At 33.8% G+C, this 26586-nt stretch overlaps 1 protein-coding gene across 3 annotated transcripts in view; it reads right to left on the bottom strand.

The window, feature by feature from the left end:
* The window catches only part of LOC150104927 (uncharacterized), a 359330-nt gene that overhangs the window by 215898 nt on the left and 116846 nt on the right, over positions 1-26586 (bottom strand). Inside the window, exon 1 of one of the 3 annotated variants that reach the window (XM_090395424.1) lies at positions 18122-18514. The exons of the other annotated variants lie outside the window; for them this stretch is intronic. The gene's annotated coding sequence lies outside the window, so the exon portion shown is untranslated. Of the gene's footprint in view, positions 1-18121; positions 18515-26586 lie in introns of those variants that run through there. 3 annotated transcript variants of the gene reach the window in all.

Consider the following 26586-nt stretch of genomic DNA (forward strand, 5'->3'; position numbering starts at 1 on the left):
TTGGCTGGACATTCCATTAAGACCACTAAGGCTATGAGGACAGTGTATTATGTTTGTTAATTGCGTGTGTTCTCTGGCCGATTTGTCTGTGTTGTGGGAAGAAAATTCTGTCGTGTTTCGTATGAAAAAGACTAAGTCACCTTCAACTGGAAAGCCCTTATAATGTTTCCTTGAGTATTGCATCACATTCAAACTCACTTTTTTCCCAACTGAAGAGCACATATTGCGTTGTTGTAGAGAAATAGAAAAAGCAAACAACTCACTCTCTACCTCTATATATCGCATACATTTTTAAAATGTTAACCTTAAATATAAAAGATGATACAACACCATAAGAATGAATAATAAAAGAGTGCATTGCATAAGATTTTTACGCAGTATGAAAAATTGAAGGATTCTTTGCTCGAGTAGACGACCAAAAAGAAATTCTCTAGATTGTGACGGATGCTGAGGATGTGCACGGCTTTATTATGCAAACTTGGAGATCCAAAAACACAGCTAAAAACTTGTTTCTGTACAATACTGTGTTAGATCCTCTCACAGAATTATAACAATGGAAAATGAAAAAAAAAACATCTTTTTTTTTATACCTTACAATTTTGAAGAAACAAGCAAATATTTTAAATAACTAGGGTGATGATTAAAAATGAATATTAGTTATCTACTAATAATGAACCAATTTTTCACACCAGAGTTGAGTTAGCAATGAAGCGAGATTAACGTTGATAATATTTCAAGAATCGTTGGTAATATGGGCTTTACGAACCGAGTTATTTTTATCCCAGCTGACAACTTTACGGGGCACATAATAAGTCTTTTCAATGCTTATTACTATCTGAACTGGATAAAAACAAAACACAACGTACAATGAACTTCAAGTAGCATTAAGCTAAGCTACTAACTTTCTGTTGTCCAAGTGAAGGAAGTTTCGGTAACAAATACGAAAGTAAATCATGACTTTACGGACCGTTTGAAAATTTCATGGGTTCGTGTCAAATATCTGTCACATTCACCCTACTATGGGTGTTGTTTGAAGGGATGCTGAATTTTTATGACAGTCGAATGTCAACGTGGAGGCTTTCCCATATCATTTCATGGCCTGGTGAGAGGGAGGGAAAGAAGAGGATGGAGAACGCTTATAGCAACGCTGCCTTCTCCGTTTATGTGAACTTAAGCGTCACGTGTAAACCCTTTGTAAAGATACTCACTAGCAAAGAGCACGCAGTGTCCTTCGCAAGCGCGCTATTTAAAATCCATCTGACTTTTTCTTGTTTCTTCTTTCTCACAAACTGTACCTCCGTGTGGGGGGGGGGATGTCTAAACATAGCATAAGTGAAAGTAGAATCACCCGAGTTGTTTCAAAGAACTTCCGACGCCCTTTAAAGCCGCGAATCCTCTCGCTGGTCGTAAAGTATCGTTGTTTTAGTGAGAAGGAATATATTGACAAGATGCCAGAAAAAAAAAAAAGTAATGTAAAATGGTTATGTACACTGGCGGTAAGGCAACTTGTATTCTGTTTAGGTAGCTTCCTCTCATGACATGCTTTGAGTTTATCGTAGTAGAAGTCTCTTTTTACAGGAGAACGGTCTTTACAGGGTAAAGACTGTTTTATTGAAATTACACTTGTTTTCAGGTCTTGCTGATGCAATAGCTATATGTGTGGTAAGAAACTGGTTTTCGTTCTTGTTTAACCACCCTGACGATAGATGTTCATAACTGTCTGAAAAAAAAACCCTAAGAAACGCCCACCATTGCTGTTTTAAATTATTGCCTCAGCACTTAAAAAATGCGCTATAAAGACGCTCCAATAGAAAAAAAAAACAAAACAACTTCTTCCTAACATGGATTTTAGGCCAAGTGGCCTATTCCAGCCTCATACCATCTCTTTCTTGGTCTTCTGATTCTTCTTTTTTTACTACTATGCCACCACATTGACACATTCATGAAAAAAAAATTGTTAATCTTAAAAGAAAAGCAGACGACCATTAAAACCTATTACGGCTTAATGATCGTCTGTTTCATTGTAATAATTAAAATTTCATGGCGAATTGTGCCCTCAGGAAAGGAAATAGATAAAAACAACCGATTTCATTTCAATTATCGTTTATTTCATTATTTCGATTACCAACTTATTATTTTGTGTTTCCTTAGTACTCCTTCCTCGTTCATCTGAATCTTCTCACTTAAAAAAAATCAGGTATACAACAATAGAAATAAGAAGCCCACCTCCCAGAAAAAGGGAAGTTTGTAGTTGTTTTTTAGTTAGAATGAGAGTTAGTCGCAATGAAACAGAATTTATGTTTCATTGCGACAAAAATGGTTTACTAAGAGAAATAAAATACTCGGAGGGAAATTTATTTTAAAAATCTTATATCCAAATATCGATAGATATTTCGTGCTGGTATTTCTGGTAACGATACGTTGCTCTGTCTTTTTTTTTTTTTTTTTTTGTATGCCATCGACTGGTGACCACCTATATTCCTAATGTGATTTACGAACGTCAAGAAAACGGTAATCTCAAAACGCAATTACGTTTAATTGCCTGAAGCTATGAAGTGAGGTCGGGAAGGGACATATCGTGACCATTGAGAACCCGGAGGGGGGAAAAAGCGTTTTGTAAGGATGATCATCACTTCGTCGAAATTGAAACCCCTCATATTTCTTCGAATGCACACTTCCAGAAAACAGCAAAGCTGGTCACCCATATAAATAACAGTATTTGGGGAGAGCGAACGATCAAGAAGTGATTATTATATGCCTTTCGCAGAAACTCGCTCCCCCCCCCCCCATCCCTATCTTTCGCTGAATAAATATTCGTTCGTGATGTAATAACAGTTTGCTAACGGTCGTTTGCCGTATGGAATTTAAAGTACATCCAAACTTGTAGTAGAACCAACAACGGAGATGATAGCAGCTGAATAGGAAACCATTCAAGAAAGGATACAATTCTAATGTTCGACTGCACTTTTTATTTCTGATATCAGGTTGAAATCAATAAATAATATCGCACTGATATTTTTCAAAAGTTAAAAATAAAAATAAACTATTTAATCTGAGCATATTCACTTTTGTAATGGAAGGGAAATATTTCATTGTTATTGGAACGGTTATTATGCCTTCCCCGAAGTAAGAGATTCATCTTTTGATCCTTATTTAGAATTACATCAGGCGAAGTCAATAAAAAATATATATGCTTTTCTTATATATTAAAATATATTTTAATTTAATAAATTTCTCTTAACTTTTTCTTTTAGATTCAAAATATTTTTAAAATTGGATACCACACCATTATATGGTTTTCATATATAAGAATGATAAAACGATTATTATCAGCTTTATTTTTTTGTTCCTGGCCCGGATTGAGGAGGATAATGGATGGCAATGCTGTAGCCAATGAAGTTCTAACTGAGGCTCGGCTATTGCTGTTACCCTCCTGCCATGATCAGAGCTTTAATAGCTCAACAATACCTTATCCCTACACTGACCTCTACAGATAACGGGGAAGATGAAAAGCATTCTTGCTTCGCCCCTTTAAGCCAGTCCTTATCCTTATAAGGACTTTATTTGTTCCGGCATCGGGTGGGTTTCTAGAAAGTTATAAACTGGTGTACTGGAAAAATCTCATTTAATGTAAATTTTATTTTAACGAGAATTTTAATCTAAAAGTAAAACTATAAACTCTAAGAAACTTATGATCTGTTGGATTTTAAGTACTAGATCGGCAGAGTGCGGTGTGTGTTCATGCGCACATGTGTAGTTGCATAACCAGATACCAGTTTTCTTATCTGATATCTGATAAGGAAAAGCTCGTCACCCTAATGTCAGTTTTCACAGCGTGACGCTCTACAGTCCTTTTCAGGACTTCCAGAGTAACGGATGGCAATGCTGTAGCCAATGAAGTTTTAACTGAGGCTCGGCTATTGCTGTTACCCAGCCATAACTAGAGCTTTTAGCTCAATAACACTCCATCCACACAGACACAGATTTTCTTCATTCAGATGACGGGATAAAGAGTCAAGGACTCGGTCCATCTCCCAGTTCTTTTAAGAACTAAGAACTTTAATTGTTCCCATTTCTACATTGGGGTCGCTTCTTCTGCTTGGATTTCTTTGTAACCTGCATCTTTGTCCAGATTTTTCTCCTTCAGATCAGATCTTCCTCTACATTATTTTTCCACCTCTTATTTACATCGTCATGATATGATACTTTGTCCATCATATTTTTCATTTCGCCTCATTACATGTCCATACCATCTTAATAGTGCTTCTTGTATTTTGTTTGTAATTGCAGTCACCTTTACAGTACCTCTGATGTGTTCATTACTCACCTGATCTTTCCTTGTTACTCCACGCAGCCATCGAAGCATCCTCATTTCTGTAGTATTAATCGTGCATCGTGCTTTCATTGGACTTCTTCATAGGCAGTGTCCCCAATCCGCATAACATTGTAGGTCTCACTACCGTTCTATATATATATATATATATATGGAATTTTCTATCACACAAAATTCCTAACATTTCTTTCCAGTTCTTCCATCCTGCCTGAATTCTGTTATTGACTTCCCTTTCCACTTCATCTTTACTATCCACTACTGAATCCATATATTTGAATTTATTTACTTTCTTGATGACCTCTCCATTCAGCACTACATCTTCCTCAGTATGAACATTTTGACACTGAGGAAGATGTGGTGATTCATGATCCATCTTATCAGCTTTTGTTCCACTTCCTCTCTTGTTTCCGCGCACAGCACAACATCGTCTGCATATAGAGGTGCTCTTCAAGGTGTTCTTTCTCTATCTGGCTTGCACTATCAAAGTATCTATTAATACATTAAAGAGAAAAGGAGTTCTGATCCCTGATCTGATCCTGTTACCTCAAAATCCTGTTATTCCCAGTTTCCTTTTACGATATTAATAGTTAATTTAATATCATATACTTAAATAATAAAATTTAACTTTCATAAAATTTATTTTAATTTTATATTGATATATTAAATATTTTATTATTTATGTATTGAATAAAATTCCAAATATAAATAGGAAAATTGTTATTCTGTGCGATATATATTTTAATTAAATAAATATATCTATATTATTTTACGTCATTTATTTTTAAAATTTATTTCATATATATTTACATATTTTTATTCTGTATATGATGTCGTAAATTTTTACAAACACTGTCAGCCAATTCAACGTTATTTTAATGACTTTACTAAAGGTATAATTGTTGGTATTATAGACTATTAGTAGTATGTAGTAGGGAACATGGAGATAAATATACATTACTACCATGTTTCTAGGCTACTTATGAGTTATTTCGCATTTATATGAATTTTTCAATCCAAGAACTCTGAATTAGATGACCCTGACCTGTATCGATCAAATTTTGATTTATCGAAGGGCGGATCCCCCATTCCTCTTTCGTGTATTTTTGGGTTCTTCTTCTTCTTCCCCTAAGGCGCTACTGTGGTGTGCACAGAAAGAGAAGATATTGAAGACAATATTTTAATTTTTTCCCCTGTTTTTTGTCTACTTTTATAAACTTATCTCCTCTTGCATAACATGACCACAAAAGCGAAATGCTTTTTAGTGTCTTCCAGAATTCTTTAAGATGCTGAAATCAACATAGACCTTAATCGATCCTACAAAGGGTACCTCAACTGGATCGATATCTCATCCACAAACGCAAGAGTCTGTTTGACCGTTTTCCTGCGTCATGTCTGGAATATAAAGAAGACAACCAAGTATCCAGCACTCCAAATAGAACTAATGTAATCATATGAATACCACTTCGAGGCAAATACTTGAAGTACTACCTTTGAGAAGGCTCAGTTGTAATGAAAGCAAAAGAAAAGCTCTAAAAAGCTACATGTATATTTTAAATAAATTAAAAAAAAATAATGTTCTCTGTTTCTAGAAAGTTACAAAACTGGTTTACTGGAAACAATCTCATTTAATGTAAATTTTAATGAGAATTTTAATCTAAAAGTAAAATATAAACTCTAAGAAGCTTATGATCTGTTGGGTTTTAAGTACTAGATCGGCAGAGTGCGGTGTGTGTTCATGCGCACATGTGTAGTTGCATAACCAGATACCAGTTTTCTTATCTGATAAGGAAAAGCTCGTCACCCTAATGTCAGTTTTCACAGCGTGACGCTCTACAGTTAATTCACCAAAGTCTTCATTGTAAAATGTTCGTTCATTGTTGATGTCTATGCAGCTGTGTGTATGTCTAGGCAGCCACGTGCTTTCATACTAAAGTGGTTATACAACTAGCAAGGATGTTGAGATCAAGAACACAATGGATAAATTGCAGCCGTTATTTTATGCATCCACTTTTCTTTTTATTTTCATTGTATGATAAATAAAACAAAATATGTATGGGCATGTGAAGTAGCCTTGACCTTTTTTTAGAACTTTTAAGTATAGTGATGGGTACAGTGAAATAAAAAAAGGCACAGAATGTATATGAGAAAAGAATTTCAGTAGAGATTATTGACTTGCATATCTATCTCGAGGTTTTGGAAGAATGCAGTTAACACAAATCGACCAAAAATAATGCATAGACAATTACCTCTAAATAATTTGGAATGCAATTTACACAAGTACCCATAACGCATAAACAATTATTATTAGTCCTTATAAGGACTGGCTTAAAGTAGCGAAGCAAGAATGCTTTTCATCTTCCCCGTTATTTGTAGAGGACAGTGTAGGGATAAGGTGCTATTGAGCTATTAAATTAAAGCTCTGATCATGGCAGGAGGGTAACAGCAATAGCCAAGCCTCAGTTAGAACTTCATTGGCTACAGCATTGCCATCCATTACCCTCCAAGAGTATTGATCACCGCATCTCTGCATAAACAATTCCTTATAGTCCTTATAAGGACTGGCTTAAAGGGGCGAAGCAAGAATGCTTTTCATCTTCCCCGTTATCTGTAGAGGACAGTGTATGGATAAGGTGTTATTGAGCATTTAAAGCTCTGATCATGGCAGGAGGGTAACAGCAATAGCCGAGCCTCAGTTAGAACTTCATTAGCCACAGCATTACCATCCATTACCCTCCAAGGGTATTGGATTGAATGTATTAATCACATATCAATCATGCACCACCGCATAAACAATTGTATCTAAATAATGTTATTTATATATAAACCTATCTTATACCCAAATATATAAAAAGCTTAAACGTTTCGAAATTTACAATATCATTTATGAAAATATGAGAACTCCAAAGCCGATATTTTCATTAACTCTCTGGTGAATGTCGAAATTTTTGATGTTTCTATATTTAGCTATAAAATACGAATGAATCCATGATATCCTCCATATGAAATTTAAAATATAATAATATAATAACAATAATAATATATAAAATATAATTAGATTATTAATGTATTTAAAAAAATTGATAAGAAAAATAAAATACAGTGTTAAGAAATAAAATAATATTTTAGATATTTTAATATTAATAATATATGAGGGCAATTTATCTAATTTACATGGAAATACATGGAAAAGAAAATAATAAAATAAAAGCTAATAAGTGAGTGTAATGGGAAAAATTTTAAATCGAAAGCAAATAATGAATTAAAAGGAAAATGATATTGTGAATATAAATAATCTAAACTTACTAAATATTGCACTTATATTAATTCTAAATATTTTTAATATAAGTAAATATTAATATCAATCATCTAAAACTTGCATATTTCTAACATAAGTGTGTACTTATAAATTTATATTTGACAACGGGAGTTTAGTTACTTTATATTTTAAGTTTATCGTTGGGAGATCAATAAAGTAGGAAAAAAAAGCAAAGTCAATAGTGAATTGTGGACGTATACTTTTGTATATATTATGACATTTATTTATAAATAAAGAAATGTTTGAGTGTTTTCAGACAGGCAGAAAAGCGAACGTGTGGACAGTGTTGTTGCTTTCATAGTATTACCACGTACAATGCAGCGGTCCCGTATACTCTTGACAGGTACACGAGTATGAATGATGACATTGTAGAATGTGGAATCTATAATATGTCATTCTCAGTAAATTTTCGCTGTTAGCTCACCTGTCGCTATAGCTACAATATATTCTGCTCGTGGGAAATCTTGCAGCTGTCTCTAAGGGTAGTGTACTCTTCCTTCATGAAGAACAGTATTAATGAAGTCTCCCGAGCTTCCGTAAGGCAAATGCTGAAATTGCTCACAAATGAGTCTGCTAAATTAATGTGCAGAGAATCTAGTTGAACCACTTATTCTGGGAATTTAATTATAGGTAAGTGAGTTCATGGAGGAAGCTGAGCCATAATTCTGTAGGAGTTCACGTGACCTAAGATATTAGATTTTCTTGCAGTAAAGCAAAATTGTGGTTCAGCCTTCTGCACCCATCGTATTTGTCACAGGTTTTGTTACTTAAAAAAATAAGTAAATGTATAAAAGTAGAGGTTGGATTACACAACATAACATGATGTTAACAACGTCACCATCATCTGATACTAATTCGACTTTTTTTTTTTTTTTGAGAAATGACTGACAGAATTCACCAAGGGATGCATTTGATATCATGTATCAAAGAGTCTGGAATTCTGGTACTTCATGGGATTTTTTCAATCACAAACTTCATTGAATTCATTTCATGATAATAGTACACTATTGATTTATTAACAATATTAGATAATAAGCCTTTTTATGCTTGTAAATAGCAATATTATCCAAAGTTATAGCTAAAATAATTATACACCATTTAATTTCTATATAAAATAAATATAAATAATTATTTTCATTGTTGTATCAGGAATAATTTCTTTTTAGAGAATTACTTAAGCAGTATGCAAAATGTATTTAATGTGAATCCAACTCAAGAAAGTTTTAAATTTATCGAATTATAGTTCCTTAGATGAGTAGAATGTGAAGACAACTACGGACCTTTTTAAAGTTACTTCGGGTTTTCAGTAAGCAGGATAGTGAGCTTACACAGACCAATGATTTCATCCAGATGGAAAGATCTTTACTTGATTAGCTAATAGACTATAGTATACTCCCTAATAAATTTTATATTAGGATATAATAAACTACATTTTGAAACGTATCCTCTCTACAAGTTTGTAGTTTTGTTTTTATTCTTATACAGAATATGTGAAATTAATAACTTGTGTTTTCTTTATTAGCAAACTGAACAGCTAGTGACAAAAATCGTATTATTAGCAGGTACCGTGTTTTTGTTTGTTTTTATTATACCATTATGCGATATTTGAAGGTCTGAAGCTGCAGACAAAGTCCCATATTTGGTCTCCAGAGCAGAGTTTCGGAGAACCAAGTAAAAATGAAATCGTGGGAATAAAACAAGGATATGTACTTAAGTTTAGTATTTTTCAAAAGGCATATGGCAAATTTCCAAAGGAAAAGCTTTTCAGAACGATACAGTTATATATATGATAAATGGAACATTATACAGAGCATTATATAAACTATATCTAAGTTGTAAATATGGTGTAATGTGGAATTAAGTGAAAGCATGGGTTATACTCTCACCATCTTATTCATCATGAAAATCAGCAATAAAATGAACAAAAACTATGAAAATAAGCAGGCTCGAAGAAAAATCCAATTGCATTCTCAAAGGAAAAACCTATAGAACAAGTTAAACATTTCATAAAATTATAAAAATAAAAATAGAAAAATATCCTCGATCACACACTGTACTAGTGTGTACTGTAGGTTTACAACCTTTCCTGGGCGGGACATTAAAAAGCTGAGTAAGCACCACCGAAAGAAGAAACAAGTAATGAGAGAGAGAGAGACTCCAATGAATGGATCTCACAGCACGAAACTGTTTCACCACGGATTATTTCTTATATATCGTATTGAACTAAACATGGTGTTATAACGTTTCGATGACCTTTGTACTCATCATTTCATTATCTCCTATATAGTTTTTAGATACCCTTGGGAGGGGAATGAGGGAAGATTCATTTCGGAAGATTAATTGAGATTATAGTAATAATAACTGCCTAAATAATACATATACAATTACTCACAATCCAAATAAAATAAAACTTCCCTGAGTATATATTTCACACACGAACCATGAGGGAGATTGTTACACAAGAAGTCATTATAAATGAAAACGACGTTTATGGTACAAATGATGTCAATGATATCGTTTGGAACAATTTCGAGTTTAGATATTATTTATTTATTTATTTACTGTTTATTTTAATTTTTTGAAAATACTGTGGAGACCAGATGATAATCTGAAGTTCATTTCATAAACGAACTTTACCTAATAATAATGATAATAATTACAATATGAGACGAATTCATAATTGATACAACGAACTGAAACACTCTTCAGTGTTTCATTTCGTTGTTATGGTACAGTTTTAAGTACGACCATTTATTTCATGATGTTTTTGTACTAACGAGTGCTCAGGGAAGTTTTGTTTTCTGTAGTGGAGATGGTATCTAAGTTCTTTGAGCATATTTGGCATTTTAATTATGTTTCTTTTGAATAACGACCGAAGCTATGAGGTCAGTTGTATGCGTGTTAATGCCGTTTTCTTTTAGCTAGTTTGCCTAAAATCTGCCAACTCATTTTAATTAAAAAGCCTCTATAAAGTTCTTTTTCTTTTAAATCAAAAATGGGCATTACATATATTTTTTTTTTCAATTTTATTTATTTTTTTGTCTAGACAGAATTAGAATCCGAATCTTGTCTGCTTTACCAGATGACTGTTTCGAACGGAAATTTTCAGATACTTGGAACAATGTCTCTAATTTGGAACGAACAAATCGCTGCAAAGATTCTTAATTTTTTTTTTGAAGATTGGTAATAGTCCATTTCGCAGCATGATTCACTTAAAGTCTCAGATATTTTAGTTGTGACGTATGGCATTTTTGTGCACGAACTTTTTTTTTTTTTTTTGAGAAGGCGTGGATTAGAATTCTTAAAATCATACAAGACATTGCGCTGTTGAGAGGAATGGAACTCTAGTAGACCTACTTTGAGAGTTGATTTTATGTTGACCTATTGTTTCCTGAAGGTTACTGACCAATACATCAAGCAGTAGATCTAAAATCAAAGATGTAATATCGGTAAATGCACTGTGTGTGTGTGTGTGTGTGTGTGTGTGTGTGTGTGTGTGTGTGTGTGTGTGTGTGTGTGTGTGTGTCATTCATGTAGTAACTTAGAGCATAAAATAATCATAACATGAAGCGATTGCAGCATGTTTTAGTTCTCTCAGATTTATCCCTAAAAAATTCGCTTTTTAAAATAAATTATTCAGAAAAAAAATTAATATATTGTAAGAAATATTACGAAGGACATCTTTGAGGGTAAAATTTTTCATTCGGAATGAACAAGTTCAATGCGAGTTCTGTGTGCAACTTGGCATACGTTCAACCTGCGAAGTTTGTTTTGTCTTTTATCTTTCACGAAGCCACTTTTTGATGTATACTATTTATCCTTTACGTAATCGCCTTGCAAAACATCTAAGGGTTAACGGTCGAAGCTACGAGATAGTTAGGAAATTGGTACTTTTCAAAATGCCTATTCGGGAAGTAATCATTCAGAGTTTGCGGACATTCTGTAGACTTACGTTTCTCGACTTTGCATACTATTGATGCATCTCTCATCAATGGATCTCAAAATACTGGAATTCTTTTGTAGAAATTCTGTACATAAATACAGAAAATTTTCAAATATTTCTATAATACAATATAATGTAATTTTATTCGAATGCCACCCACGATAAAATAGTATTATATGTTACCGAATCTGTCCACCTACCGTATGTTAAGTAATTAACCTAACATACGTATGTGAACAAATTGTTAACCAGTATTATTGTTCTGGAAACCTAATATGGAACTTTTTTTTCCAAGTCATATAGCTGAAACATGTTCACATGATGCTATGTCATGTTATGTTAAAGTGGGCCCAGTCTAGCTCAGTTGATTTCGACGACCTCCCTTTGGTTGGAATGATCTGGCTTCAAATCGAGTCTAAATTGCGAAAAACTTTATTAGTTAAGTTTCATAAGGAAGCAGCAGAATTTTTTTCCCCAAGAAAACTATGCTTTCCCTCCAGAAATTGGGAGTTTTCTTCCCATAACCAACTACAAGAACATTTACACAAAAACATATATTTATTCATACACCCACATTGTCTTAAAATTATGGTTAAAAAGCTAATATGGACAGGTCATGGATCTGAAGTACCGCTCATTATAATAATAATAATATGTGAACAAATAATATTATATTATCATGGGAACAGTTTATCATCTCTAACACAAGAATTGCAGTAATAAACAAACCGACAATTAAGCAACTCATCATTAGGAAAATATATATCATTAATAACTATCAGTTCACAAGAAGAAAAATCAGCAAATGGATTAATATCCAGCAAAAAAAAAACACAAAACAAAACTTCATGCATGCTATTGAAAAGAAAGACAAGATTAACTTTCTGTCACAGAAAATGCACACGTTAAATAAAATATGATGTATAAAATGATATTAATGAAACTGAAATTAACTATCAAATGTTTATTTTACTATATTGCAATATACAATAAGGTGCAACAATTTTTCTATATATATATATATATATATATATATATATATATATATATATATATATATATATATATATATATATATAAAGAGTAATTTTATAAGCTACGTTTTTAAGCATTTACACAAGATCCAAGCCCGTCTGGGTAGTGACCATTACCTTAATGCATAGCATCATACATCTCCGCTAGGAAATGTGCTTTGCATTAGGGAAAGTTCTAAGGAAGGTGATCAGAGCTTACTCCACCTTTACAGCGAGTTGCCTAGTATTGCACTACTTGCAGCCGCAAACTTGACTTACTTGTCTGTTTGCTTACTTGGGAAAAAAAGGTTTAAAAACCTAGCTTATAAAATTGCTTGGTATCTTTAACATAATATATACCCAAAGTAAAAAACTTTCTACATATATGTGTAGAAAGTTGGTATATATAACCAAGCTTATAAAATTACTTGGTAACCCTAATATATATATATATATTTTTTTTTTTTAATATTATAAGATCTAAATACGAGTCGAACCGTGTCTTAAATCAGCGCGGTATTATACAACGTTCTATCCCTACCAACTCATGAAAACATGGTCAATGAAAAAGGAAGTAAATAAAACTGACCTATAAATGTAAAATAAACAGAAACAAAGAAAAAAACTGAAGACCAAGAAAAGAACGACAAAGGACCATAACTTACCACTCTTATAAAACTAAAGAGAGAGAAAGAGAGAGAGAGAAATAAAAAAAAATGCATTTCTAGATGTTTCTATTGAATTCTAAGGGCTTTCTTATTTACTCAAATTCAAATTTTAATACGTAAATCACTCACGACCTTCATAAATTAATAGACTAGACTAAATAGTTTCGTATAGGCAGACTAAATAAATCTGGTCTCATCGATTAAAACTACAACAATCTATTATATAGCTCTGGTTTCTTAATATATCATTTTGTTTTTATTCATATTAAATAAATAAATAATCCTAAAAGGCATGAAGCTTCCTGAATGCAAAGGACGTTATTTATTCAATCCTCCACCCCCCGAATTTCTTGTCAAAGTGTCTTTTCTATGTGGACTAGCACAGTAGCACAGATCTAATCTCCTCATACCAAGACATTGATAGAGTTAGTTGAGAATATCACATTTTCTATATGCCGTAGCGGATAATGTACTCGGGGAAACGCACAATTCATCAAGGTCGACAAAAATCGATTCGACGAGTACACACACACACACATAGGAACAGGCCGATGCACTGTGGCATCCTAGGTCACGAACGATGCGCTGGCTCTGTGTGGTGTGTATTCGGCAAAGAACTGCGTCAATCCAGGAGATGCTCGAATATTGGAGAGCGGGGGGGGGGGACGAAAGGAAGCAATTTGTTCTTTTCAGAAAGAAATTAAATCTATTCATGTTATTTGACTAAACATCTCAAGTTCGACAGTGAATTATACTATCATCAAGTACTTAATGCTAGAGTGGATGTCAGGAAATGCGAACACATTTTCAAGAACAATTTTGAGCATGTCCGGATGAAGCAACGACTACGCATGCGCAAATTGTAGGTTCTATCCCTCTTAGTTTTCCTTTCTTAAGTAGCTTAACCAATTTGAATAAGCTACTTGCACTTTCCGGTTTTGCGGTTTCAAATCGTAACTAAGAAATTATAATCTAAACGGCAGTTATCTCAAATACCGACAGTATAAATTAAGTGAGACAAGTTTATGGTTGTGCAATATTTACTGTTATTCTAGAATGATTTAATTTGGCTAATATTGTCATATATAAATGTCAAACGGGTTTATCTCGTGGTCTATTTATTAGACTTCTACTATAGAATATTTCTATGTTAAATCTTAATACGACTGCGAAGGCAAGATTTCAAACACAGAAATATTCTATAGTGAAACATGACTTAATATTAGTAATTAAAGCTACAACCTACGGCCATACTTTTTCGTTCTACATTCATATCACTTATGCCCTAGTCAGCCTATTTCGTCATCACTTTGTCCGCTTACTAATTATCTCTCTTTCGGCATAATTTTAATATACTACATCACGCACAGAGCCTACTACAGTTCATATGTACCCTAGTAATGATCTGCGAGACATGCGGGAATAGAACTTCATGACACAATACAAACTAATTTACTGCAAATGAAAATATGATCGTATTGCCAAAGATTTTATGCGTATATATGTATAAATATTCAAAATTTGACTAGCTAGTTGTATGCTGAACTCACCAGTGTCCTCCTTTTGTAAACGAGACATCTGTAGGAGATTCTCACGAATGAGCTCTCTCTCTCTCTCTCTCTCTGTGTGTGTGTGTAGAGTTAAACATCACTTTTCCAACAGCAAGATTAGTCACGCCTCACGTTTTACGCGTGATACACTGAAGGTAATAGATAATTCCCACGTAATTAGCGCTAATGACAGTTAATTTTGATAGATGCCTAATTTAAATGCTTTCAATCCTTTATAGGGGGAAACAGTGGCATGTTATGGTTCTACAGAACTATAAGATGCAACTATTCAGCTATTATAGAGGAATAGAGTTGAAGGGTTAAATATGGCGTAACACTAAAGTCACATATCAACTTCCTAGGTAAATCGGTATCCATTTATAAACCATCTTATAAACTATTTTCTTTAAATGAATCAATGATTCTAGAAGGGTTTTTTTTTTTTAGATTTATTTTAAAAGGTCTCACACCAAATGTAAATTTGTTCACTAATCCAAATTTAGTATCCAAGATTATTTGGGTACAATTAAATACGACTAACGCTCCATTCAAATCATTAATAATAAGTTCATCGAAATGAGCACTGAACAGATAGTTTCGTATTATTTACCGAAAATAATTGCTGAAAATTATTTCCCAACAGAGTCAGCCATTTATTATACACAAAATTAGTTATAAGAACGTGGCCAAGTTAGAAGTGTGATTTTAGTTTCACAAAAGCGGTTCTGCTAATTAATTAATATTTCGTGATTTAAAAAGGGAGAAACATTTTATACCATTATAAAAGACATTGAAAATGATCAGAAATATGTGCTTTTTTGCATAAATCTACATATCTATATTAGGAGTAAGTAAAATTTTCTATCAAATGTTCATACTGATAATTATTCTTAAATTCTTAAATATTAAACATTAATTGTTATAAAATAATTATGAAATGATAAAATTATATAAAGTTAAGGAAGAAAAATAAGTTTTTTTAGGTAACAAACTAAAAACAAAGAAACTTATTATTATCGTAGATACCAACTGAGAATTAAGATTGTACAATATATATATATATATATATATATATATATATATATATATATATATATATATATATATATATATATATATATATATATATATATATATATATGCTTAACAATATATATATATATATTGTCTATGCTTAACAATATATATATATTGTTAAGCATAGGTGGGAGGTGATATATACAAACACCCTGGGAGGGTAATGGATGGCAATGCTGTAGCCAATGAAGTTCTAACTGAGGCTCAGCTATTGTTGTTACCCTCCTACCATGATCAGAGCTTTATATATATATATATATATATATATATATATATATATATATATATATATATATTGCTGTTACCCTCCTGTCATGATCAGAGCTTTATATAGCTCAATAACACCTTATACTGTCCTCTACAGATAACGGGGAAGATAAAAAGCATCCTTGCTTCGCCCCTTTAAGCCAGTCCTTATAAGGACTATAAAAAATTAAAAAAAAAACATATCGTTAAGCATTTGGCTATACTTCCAAGCATCAGTAATCTCGTTTGCTATATATAATTTTCATGATTGTTTAGTAATTTCTTTAATTATACATGATTGGTTTCTTTTTTTTATTTCCTACGCTCCTTAAAGAGAACTGTATCGATTTTGATTTCTAATTTCTATATATCATCCAGCTATTTATGCACTTTAGTTTCATTTCTATAACAAGAACGTAATAAATAGCATGGATTTAATTAAATTCAGATTAACCCTTTCTGCGTGACGTACAATTAATGATTTCACATGTACGTGCTATGAATATATGTGCGTGTGTTTGTGCACTGTCAAGATTGCCTCAGTGTTTAATGTATGAACAAGGAAGTATACTGGAAATAGCATGTGAGAATAGTTTTGAATAAGGAAAGCAAGTGATCTACTTCCCTCCATGTGTTATTTCGAAAATGAAAACGATCAGGAAGTAATGAGTGACATTTGATGGGAACAAGGAAAGTGAAAAGAGAAAGTGGAACAAAAAAAACTTAAACTAATAAGATAGTAATGATGAGAGCTCATTTGTATCCTGTTATACAAAGACATCTTGAATTGTTTAAAATAATGTGTTTTGAATTCTAATTAGGTAGACATTCGAAGCGCTTCTGTATATTTTTCCTATTTATATAAACACTTTCTCTCTAAAATTATACTTTAATTTTAATTAAACATGTCGTAGATAACCTAAATTAAAGTCATTTGTACAATTTAATATCTTACTCCCTCATAAAAAGTTTACCAGTAAAAGTACCACCATCACTATAGCGTGCAGGAAATATATTTCTACCCATTATTAATGATCACGACAAAACCGAGATAAGTGAAACAGAATACAGTAATCTAATATGCACATAAATCCATTCAATAATTTCATCTGGCCCTTTAGTACTCGAAATTTTTATTGATAAATAGGAGATAGAATAATCAGTACTATAATCATATTTCCTAATGAGAAAGTGTTGCATTAGTTTTGTTTCAAAATGCGAATTCAGTGCACGGACCAAGCGAGGGATCGTTCCTTGCTAGTATAATATTACTGTCAGCACTACAAGCTGACAGAAAATCAATAGCATATGTACAGCGAGGATTATCCACCTTCTTTATCTTGATACCTAACTAACACAGTATATTTGTCGATTATCATTTTTGCACCATTGAAATACTATTTAATTCATCACTTTGTATTACTCTACTAATCATCATCCCGTAAAAAACCAGAAACACACATAAACATAAACAACAAAGTAGCTATATTCACTTTTCTTGGAAACATACTTATTATAAGCTTATTTAAATTTTTTTCAGGTTTGATCATTTAAGTCAAGAATATGAAAAGAATATTCAGAATACTTAAAGGATATTTAAAAATTTAATAATACATTATAGTTGCAATTATATTTTAGTAGATTAAACTATTCCAATATTGGCATTTCGGAAATCATGGAATAAGAATTAATGTTCGTTTAAATGGAAAAGCCATTAGTAAGGTTATAAATGCACAATAGAAGAAATATTATATCAGCAAACAGCACAGTTTCATGAGATAAATAATATCTTTATAGCAAACGATAGAATTTATTTTCTAAACAAATTGATTAGGTTTAACTATGAGAAAGTGATACACCAATTTCTCTCTCTCTCTCTCTCTCTCTCTTTCGCTCACTCGCTGTTTCTCTCGCTCTGTGAATGATGCGACGGCTTCGCAGTGTTCAGCCATCGATATATCAAACAACGACCTACCTTGAAATCAAGCTTCAGAATCCTGTAGATTCCGCGGCTACTAATACACCGTAGCTCTATGTCAAAGGTCAGGTAGGAAACTCATCCTGCCCAAAAGGGCGGGCAGCTTATGATCCCTGACACTCTTCGCAGTCTTCGTCGCCATTCATGGTTCAGCCCAGGGTACCAACACCCGCCATCTCTTGCGGCGCATTGACATCACGGCAACACCGGGGCTGAGAGCGGAGCTTTACCGGACAACACCATCCAACCTTTCGCTGTCCGGAGGGGCTGTGTCACACACACTACATCACAGCGACACCACACGACCTCCTTTTTGGAGTTTTAATTGTAAAACCACAGTAAAACGGCCTCAGTAAGAGAGGGGATCAGATCTGGGCCTGAAAATACTAATCGAACGCGTCTAGGACTTATTCAACGAGCTTTTACGGGGTGAAGGAAACGTCACGGCACGCGCCGGCGCACGCACGAGTCTCGATTTCCAGTAAGTGGGAAGAGTCCATTGAAAGAAGAGGGGAACAGGGAGACTCCATATTGGAAGAAAGCTGATCGGGTTGGTGACCCTGCATCTGGTAGGATGAAACACGTCTAGGTTGGAGTGTCCACCAAAATATGGTACGTCATAAGGGGCCGACACCTTCAGGGATGGATCAAGTGATGTAAATAGCTATTCCGGTGAAAGATCGATACCTGTTCGGTGTTTTGTGCTATTACAGAGAGAGAGAGATCATGAAAAATCCACAGCTGTTGGACTATTGATTTTCGACATTATTTATTTTTTGCGATGATTAAACGAATAAATTCATTTCAGTAGAGAAATTAAAAAAAAAAAATAAAGTAAAGCGCATAACAATGGATGCAATTAAAGAGAACTAGACAGATGAAAAAGGTTATGTTTGAATACGGATGCGATTATTTTTCGAATAATCCGGAAGAAGTGTTTCATTCTACAATCACACAAATGCCTGTGTATGCACTTCTTATTTCTCGGAAGTAGCTATGACAATTTTTCATTTTCTTCTGGATGCTTTGTGGATTATATTCTTGGACTGGTCCACTCCCGACCTTCTTGAGCATCAGTAGGAGTCGCTGACACTACAGCAAAGACAGTCTCTATGGAAACGGTAGGGCGGTGTGATAATAATGCGAAATATTATTTTTTTAAAAAAAGGAAAGACGTTTCTCTTCTAGCAAAATCTAGTCTGTGTTGCGATTATAAATATTTTAAATCGTGCATTTCCTTAGAGTGGGATGGCATACTAAGATTATAGGCACCCGTTCTAAAGAAGACATTCTGGTTTGTATTAAATAATGTTACTAGAACTCTTGTGACTAGCCGAGTGCTTTTAAAGAAACAAATTCGACAGCAAAATGGTATTGAATGATCTGTTAAGAAATGAAAAGGCAGATATAATAATACAGGATTACATGTTCATATATACCGTAGTTATGTTTTGCTTCAGATCTCTCCATAAATTCCGACATTCTATTGTACACATTGCACGTTACATAGGTACTATACCATTACAGTCCTTATAAGGGCTTAAAGGGGCGAAGCAAGAATGCTTTTCATCTTCCCTGTTATCTGTAGAGGAGGATAGTGTAGGGATAAGTTGTTATTGACTATTAAAGCTCTAATCATGGCAGGAGGGGAATAGCAATAGCCGAGCCTCAGTTAGAACTTCATTGGCTACAGCATTGCCATCCATTACCCTCCAAGGATATATTAATCACCGTATCTCCCTCTCCTATACCATTACCTTCTTAAAAGAACTGGGAGATGGACTGAGTCCTTGACTCTTTATCCCGTCATCTGAATGAAGAAAATCTGTGTGGATGGAGTGTTATTGAGCTAAAAACTCTAGTCATGGCTGGGTAACGGCAATAGCCGAGCCTCAGAAAAAACTTCATTGGTTACAGCATTGTCATTTGTTACCCTGGAATTCCTAAAAAGGACTTGATCTAATTCTCTCCCTATACCATTACAAATCCTTATAGTCCTTATAAGGACTGGCATAAAGGGGCGAAGCAAGAATGCTTCGCCCCGTTATCTGTAGAGGACAGTGTAAGGATAAGGTGTTATTGAGCTATTAAAGCTCTGATCATGGCAGGAGGGTAACAGCAATAGCCAAGCCTCAGTTAGAACTTCATTGGCTTCAGCATTGCCATCCGTTACCTCCAAGGGTATGGTGGATTTTTTTCACTCCACCTATACCATTATATACCATTACAATTGACAATTGACATTTATTCTTTAAGGGTGAAGCAAAATGCTTTTCATATTCCCCGCTATCTGTCGTGGTTACAGTGAGGGTAAAATTTACGAGCAGTTTGCTCGCCCTGAATGGGCATGGAGATTATGTATCGCTATAGGAGGCTAATATAGTTTTTGGTCTTCTATATTTAAATATGTCCGTTGGCTCGTATGCTGTAGCTTGTTAAACCAAATCGTTGGGATGTGTGGACGTCTTTAGAAAAAATTTGGAAGCTAAGGATTGTAGATAAGAGAGAATATAGGGAATATTTGTGTCTCTGTGGAGTTGGCTGTTTCTAACATACCACGGGGCGTTCAAAATCATTAAGTTCTATATATATAAAAAATCCGTGTTTATTATTTCTTTCTAATTAAACTTTATACCTAAGGTAATTTTAAATATTTATTAATGATTTAATTAAAATATTATATTTCACATTAAATATTTATATTAAATATTATATAAAAATATTTCATATTATAAATTGTTTTAAATTAAAAAGCGATCAAGAGGTGAAGTGAATACATCATGCCTGCAAAAGGCGCGTATGACCAGAATTTATTTCATCTGAGAGATAAATACTACAAGGGAAAAATCTGCCGCCATCTCCTGAAACAAGCCAAATCAACTTAACTAAGAGATGCAGATAAGAGAGTGAAGATTTAATTTCTCCACCCGTATTGCAAAAACCTGTAAATTTAATGAAACAATTAAAGAAAAAAATTACACTAGTAAAAAAATAATAATAATTAACCTTTTATCTTTGTGCTAAAGAACTTTCTCTGTAGTACTATAAATTTATTTATATCATAAACATATTAAATACCATTGAGCGTTCAGTTTTTCCATCCGGAGAATCGACCGTGAGATGCGGTGATTAAAATACCCTTGGAGGGTAATGGGTGGCAATGCTGTAGCCAATGAAGTTCTATAACTGAGGGTCGGCTATTACTGTTACCCTCCTGCCATGATTAGAGCTTTAATAGCAATAACACTTATCCCTGCTCTGTTCTCTACAGATAAAGGGGAAGATGAAAAGTATTCTTGCTTCGCCCCTTTAAGCCAGTCCTTATTTCCATCCAAGGAGACACTGAGAGTCCTAAAACTCTTTATCTTCCTTAATCGAGATTAGTCCACATACATATACATATAAGGACTAATCTCCCTTACGGAAGATAGAGTTTTAAGAATCCCAGGGTAACGAATGGCAATGCTGTAGCCAATGAAATTTTAACTGAGGCTCGGCTATTGCCGTAAACCAGCCATGACTAGAGCTTTTAGCTCAATAACACCCCATCTACACAGATTTTCTTCTCTCAGATGATGGGATAAAGAGTCAATGACTCAGTCCATCGCCCAGTTCTTTTAAGAACTTTAAGAGTTTTTCCAAGGGGAGGAGAATAAGGATTAATACCCTTGGAGGGTAATGGATGGCAATGCTGTAGCCAATGAAGTTCTAACTGAGGCTCGGCGATTACTATTACCCTCCTGCCATGATCAGAGCCTTAATAGATCAATAACACCTTATCCCTACACTGTCCTCTACAGATAACGGGGAAGATGAAAAGCATTCTTGCTTCGCTCCTTTAAGCCAGTCCTTATAAGGACTAAGTTTTTCAAAGATGGTTTCGGAAGGAATCGACCATGAGATAGTGATTAATACCTTTGGTATTAATCGCTAAGTTCTAAGTTCTAAGCCAGTCCTTTTAAGGACTTTTAAGTTTTTCCAAAGTGAACGTTCAATAGCGTTCAATTTGTCTACAACACAATATGATGACATGATGAGTGGTAGTCATGGGTGAGCGTTTATTTTTTGAAGATGGGGAAACACACACACACACACACACAAACACATATATGTGTGTGTGTGTGTGTGTTGTGTTATCTGCTTATTGATTTTCAACAAGTGTTATTAGTTTGGGAAAATCAATTAAAACAGGTTGAATTTATGAACTGAAAAGTGGTTGCTAGTACTAAAGAAGATCGCGCGCCTGTGTAACTCAGGTGCATGAACAGTCTCGTAAAGTTTGTGCAGTAAACGAGATCCAGAGTAGAAATAATCTAAGTGCAGTTGACTTTAAACGCACATGAATTAAAGAAAGAACTTGTATCTGAGAAAGGCCTGAAGTATGTACATAGGAAATGGAATCTGACATCGAAAAGTATCAGGGTTGATTTTGCTTTTTGTCTATATACACAACAGATAGTGTTGTGGACTATGCCTTGACATGTCTGGACAAGTTTGTTTTTATATAGACAAGCGTTATTGTTATTGTAATTGTACGTCATATATCGTGATGTTTGGGTATCACAAATATCCTATGGACATTTTGTGTAAAGCAACCGAAATAACACATATATATATACACACTGTATTTGGTAAATAGAGACCATGATAATGCACCTGCACACTCGCCCAAACTGCTGTGTTTCAATTTTTAGATAAACATAGAATCCCATGAATGGAATACTACATACTGGAAGATGATTGATGCCTCCTGTGAAAAGAAAAAATGGGAAAATCCCTGATATTGTTCGATATTAATGTAACAATAGATCTGCTGCCTGGATGAACTACATTAATGTCAAAATATGCAGTTCTGAATTCCAACAGACCACTGTGAATACTTTCTCAGTCAGGGTAGTGTCATCAACCTCGAACACTAACCATGAAATATCGCAACTTTTATCATGAAATCCTTGTACTGAATTCTACATATCATCTATAAAATCAATTACACCACTTTCTTCGTATTTCTAATGGTATACTTTTACACACAGACAATATTCCCAGAAATTAAATGCATGATCTATTATTACGGTATATTGATCGAAGGTGGAAGAACTGAAGACGTTATATTGAGGGGAGTGCGGAGGGGGGGAAGATTTATGAAAACTGACAGACGAGTTATTCTAGGAAATTCCAATTAATGGTGAAGACTGCTATTAGTAACACAAATTTAAATGGGCTTTGCTGTCATTATATAAGGCGGATAACCGTTATTGTAATTACAGGGTTGGCCAATGCGAGGTCGTAGCAGAAGGATTATTGCTATGGTTTATTTTTCCATAGGCTATTTTAAGCTAAATAGCCTTTGACAAAATTAGCTTTATATAACTATCGCTAGAATCTTTAATGATTCCTATCCAATAAGATCGCTGGTATATTTCTTCTTCTTCTTCTTTTTTAACTTTTAATTTTGTAATGTCAAAAATTTATATAAAAAGCAATTTTTTGAAGAGAAAAAAAAAGAAAAAAAATCGTTTAGATAAAATCATTTGTAGTTTAATAAAATAACTTTATACACCATTCAGTAATTTATATAAAAACAAATAAAATGATTTCTATTACACTTTTTGTATTTATAGTATGTCTGACTACATTGCGTAATAAATACGTTATGTTATAGAGTTTTTTCCCTCTAAAAACTTGGGTTTTACCTCTCACGAGACAGGTAAACCGGTCAAACACACGCAGTTGATAGACATCACAGACTAGAGCTTGGAAAGAGGTGTGGCAATAGCTGTAAATCTCTAGCGATAAGTCTTACAACTCCATACGATCTGAAGCTCATCTTTTCCCCTTTTATTTAGGTGTGTTTCCCCAAGTTTTGTTTTCCTCGTATCTGTACACGCGAAGAATTCAATGCGAACACCACAAAATATAATGCGCATGCTCGCTTTTTATGTTTATTATTATTATCATTATTATTGTGTAATAAAGAAAATCTGTTTTACATAGGCTGTTCTCTCTCTCTCTCTCTCTCTGTAATGAAATTCAGCATAAATATTTTCCATAAAGCATGCTAGAGAGACCAATTGTAATTAAAAGTCAAAATAATCAAATCATTTCACTATTCTTGTAAATAAAGAATAATAATTTGAAGTATCACAGATCGCACATAATCTCTTCATCTTCTTCTGTTTACATTTTAAGCCTAGTGGCCTGTTACGGAGCTGTTCTTAGCCTTTCCAAACGTACCTGTCCCGAGGATAAGGTGGGTGTCCCTATGCCTCCCGGTGTGTCTTATGTCTGCAGATGCGTGTGTTCACGGGGCGCCAGTTTGCCTGTTCTGAGGGACGAAAAACCAGTTTCCGGTGGGGAAAATCCCCTACCTCCGTATTAGACCGGCTAACTCACCTTTCGTCGAAAGAGACCAGATAAAGGTCCCTCATGTCACTGACGGGAATCGAACCCAGGTCTTTCCGACCAAAAGGCTTCATCTAAACCGACTGAGCTACGGAGGCTTAGATCGCACATCCTGTTTTCCCAAAATGATGTATGATTAAAAACATTCTGATATTCTGATGCTAATACTAGACTGTATTTTAGAGAATATATTATCTAATAAATATATAATAAAAGAAATTAAAATTAAATTTCTTCAGAATTAAAAAAATAGTTCTTAAAGATTATATTTTTCTAAATTATTAGGTTGTATATTATATAGAACATTATACACCTATTACATTTATCAATATTTATGATATATTTATACTCTTTAGGATTTCATTGTTTTCATATTTGTGTTTACGTAATATACATTTTTTAATTTTAACAACAGCTTTTATGCTCTGGAATGTACGGACGTGCTTATTATGATTATTAATTATTGATTGTTTAACATGCATTGAAACAAAGTTTCAGTTTCGATCATTTACTTCCAAGAAGCTCGTTTAATAATGCAAGACTTGGATCTTCTTTATACGAGCTAACGTCAATGAGATTCCAGGAAATGACAACACCGAAATCAGTTTCCGGTAGCGAAAGATGCATTGTAAAATTTTAAATAGATGCATTATATAAACCGAGTAGCATTGAAGTTTATTCCACATTTTCTTAAATGGCCATATAAAATGAATTACTGTAACAGATTTCGATTGCTGTTATATCATGCATAGAGAACATTAATCAGAGAGAAACAAGAAACAGAATCGGAGGGATTATCAGACGAAGAACAAGCACGTTTCAGACAAAGAAGATCAATAATTGAACAAATCTTCACTATGGAGCAAACTGCTGAAATAGCATGGGAATACAAAAGACAGCATGCTGTTGCTTTATTGATTTCGTACAAGCATTCGACTCAGCATTTTTGCTGATTTCTCAGAGGTCAGAATAGACAGTATAGCAAGAGGTAAAAAAAGAAAATCATGGTCAGGACGAGCACAGCTGACTGAATGCATAGATGAAAAAATCAGCATGGGAAAGAGCAAAAATAGAAAGAATGAATATGTACCTTCAGTTATATTTTTAACAGATGATGTTGGCAATTTGATTACAATATGGTGGTTTGCTAGTACCTGTTTGCATCTTAATTCAATAATATCTTAAGTATCCATGCCGTTCTAGATAGCTTCTTGGAACTGTGATCAAACATATCCGCTAATAAGTGTGTATTAAACTGGAAACGGTTAAAATTCAATGAAAATTACTTCCTAGGTAGTTGTAAAAAAGGTAATTGTCGTAATAAGTTATATACATTATAGAAATCACATGGAAAGGGCTGGCAACTGTAATGGATATTGCTAGCATGCAATACTTGTTTGGACAGTACGATGACACAGTTAATGACCTCCGTATTGAGTAGTATAACAACAGTGAGTGAGTTCTAAATAAACGGTAATCGGAAGATTTTTTTTTTTTTTTTTGCATTTTTCAACATACGTTTTATTCATTATAGTTCCTTTGTGAGTTTAGGTAGGAAGGATTTCTTTGAGAGCTTTAAACTATTTGAAAATAACCGCATGGATTGGAGTTACATAATAGTTTTGATCACAAAGAGTAAAATCAACTCCAAAACATCCCTCGGAATTTCAAGAAAATAAAAAAAAAATGGTCAAAGTTTCTCCTTATAGTCCTTATAAGGACTGGCTTAAAGAGGCGAAACAAGAATGCTTTTCATCTTCCCCGTTTTCTGTAAAGGACAGTGTAGGGATAAGATGTTATTGAGCTATAAAAGCTCTGATCATGGCAAGAGGGTAACAGCAATAGCCGAGCCTCAGTTAGAACTTCATTGGCTACAGCATTGCCATCCATTACCCTCCAAGCAGGGTGACCACTCAGCAAAAATATTTCGTGCCAACTTATGCCAGAAAAAGGTACTAAATCTGAAAAAAAAAGTACTAGATTTTTTATTTGCTTTCGTTACACTCTGTTTTGAGTATTTTACGATATTGCTACCTTATTATCATAAATGAGCTCAATGT

Source organism: Typopeltis vanoorti, chromosome 7 (assembly GCF_054136105.1).
Source record: "Typopeltis vanoorti isolate ZY-2024b chromosome 7, IOZ_Tvanoo_1.0, whole genome shotgun sequence".
Classification (NCBI taxonomy): Eukaryota; Metazoa; Arthropoda; class Arachnida; order Uropygi; family Thelyphonidae; genus Typopeltis; species Typopeltis vanoorti.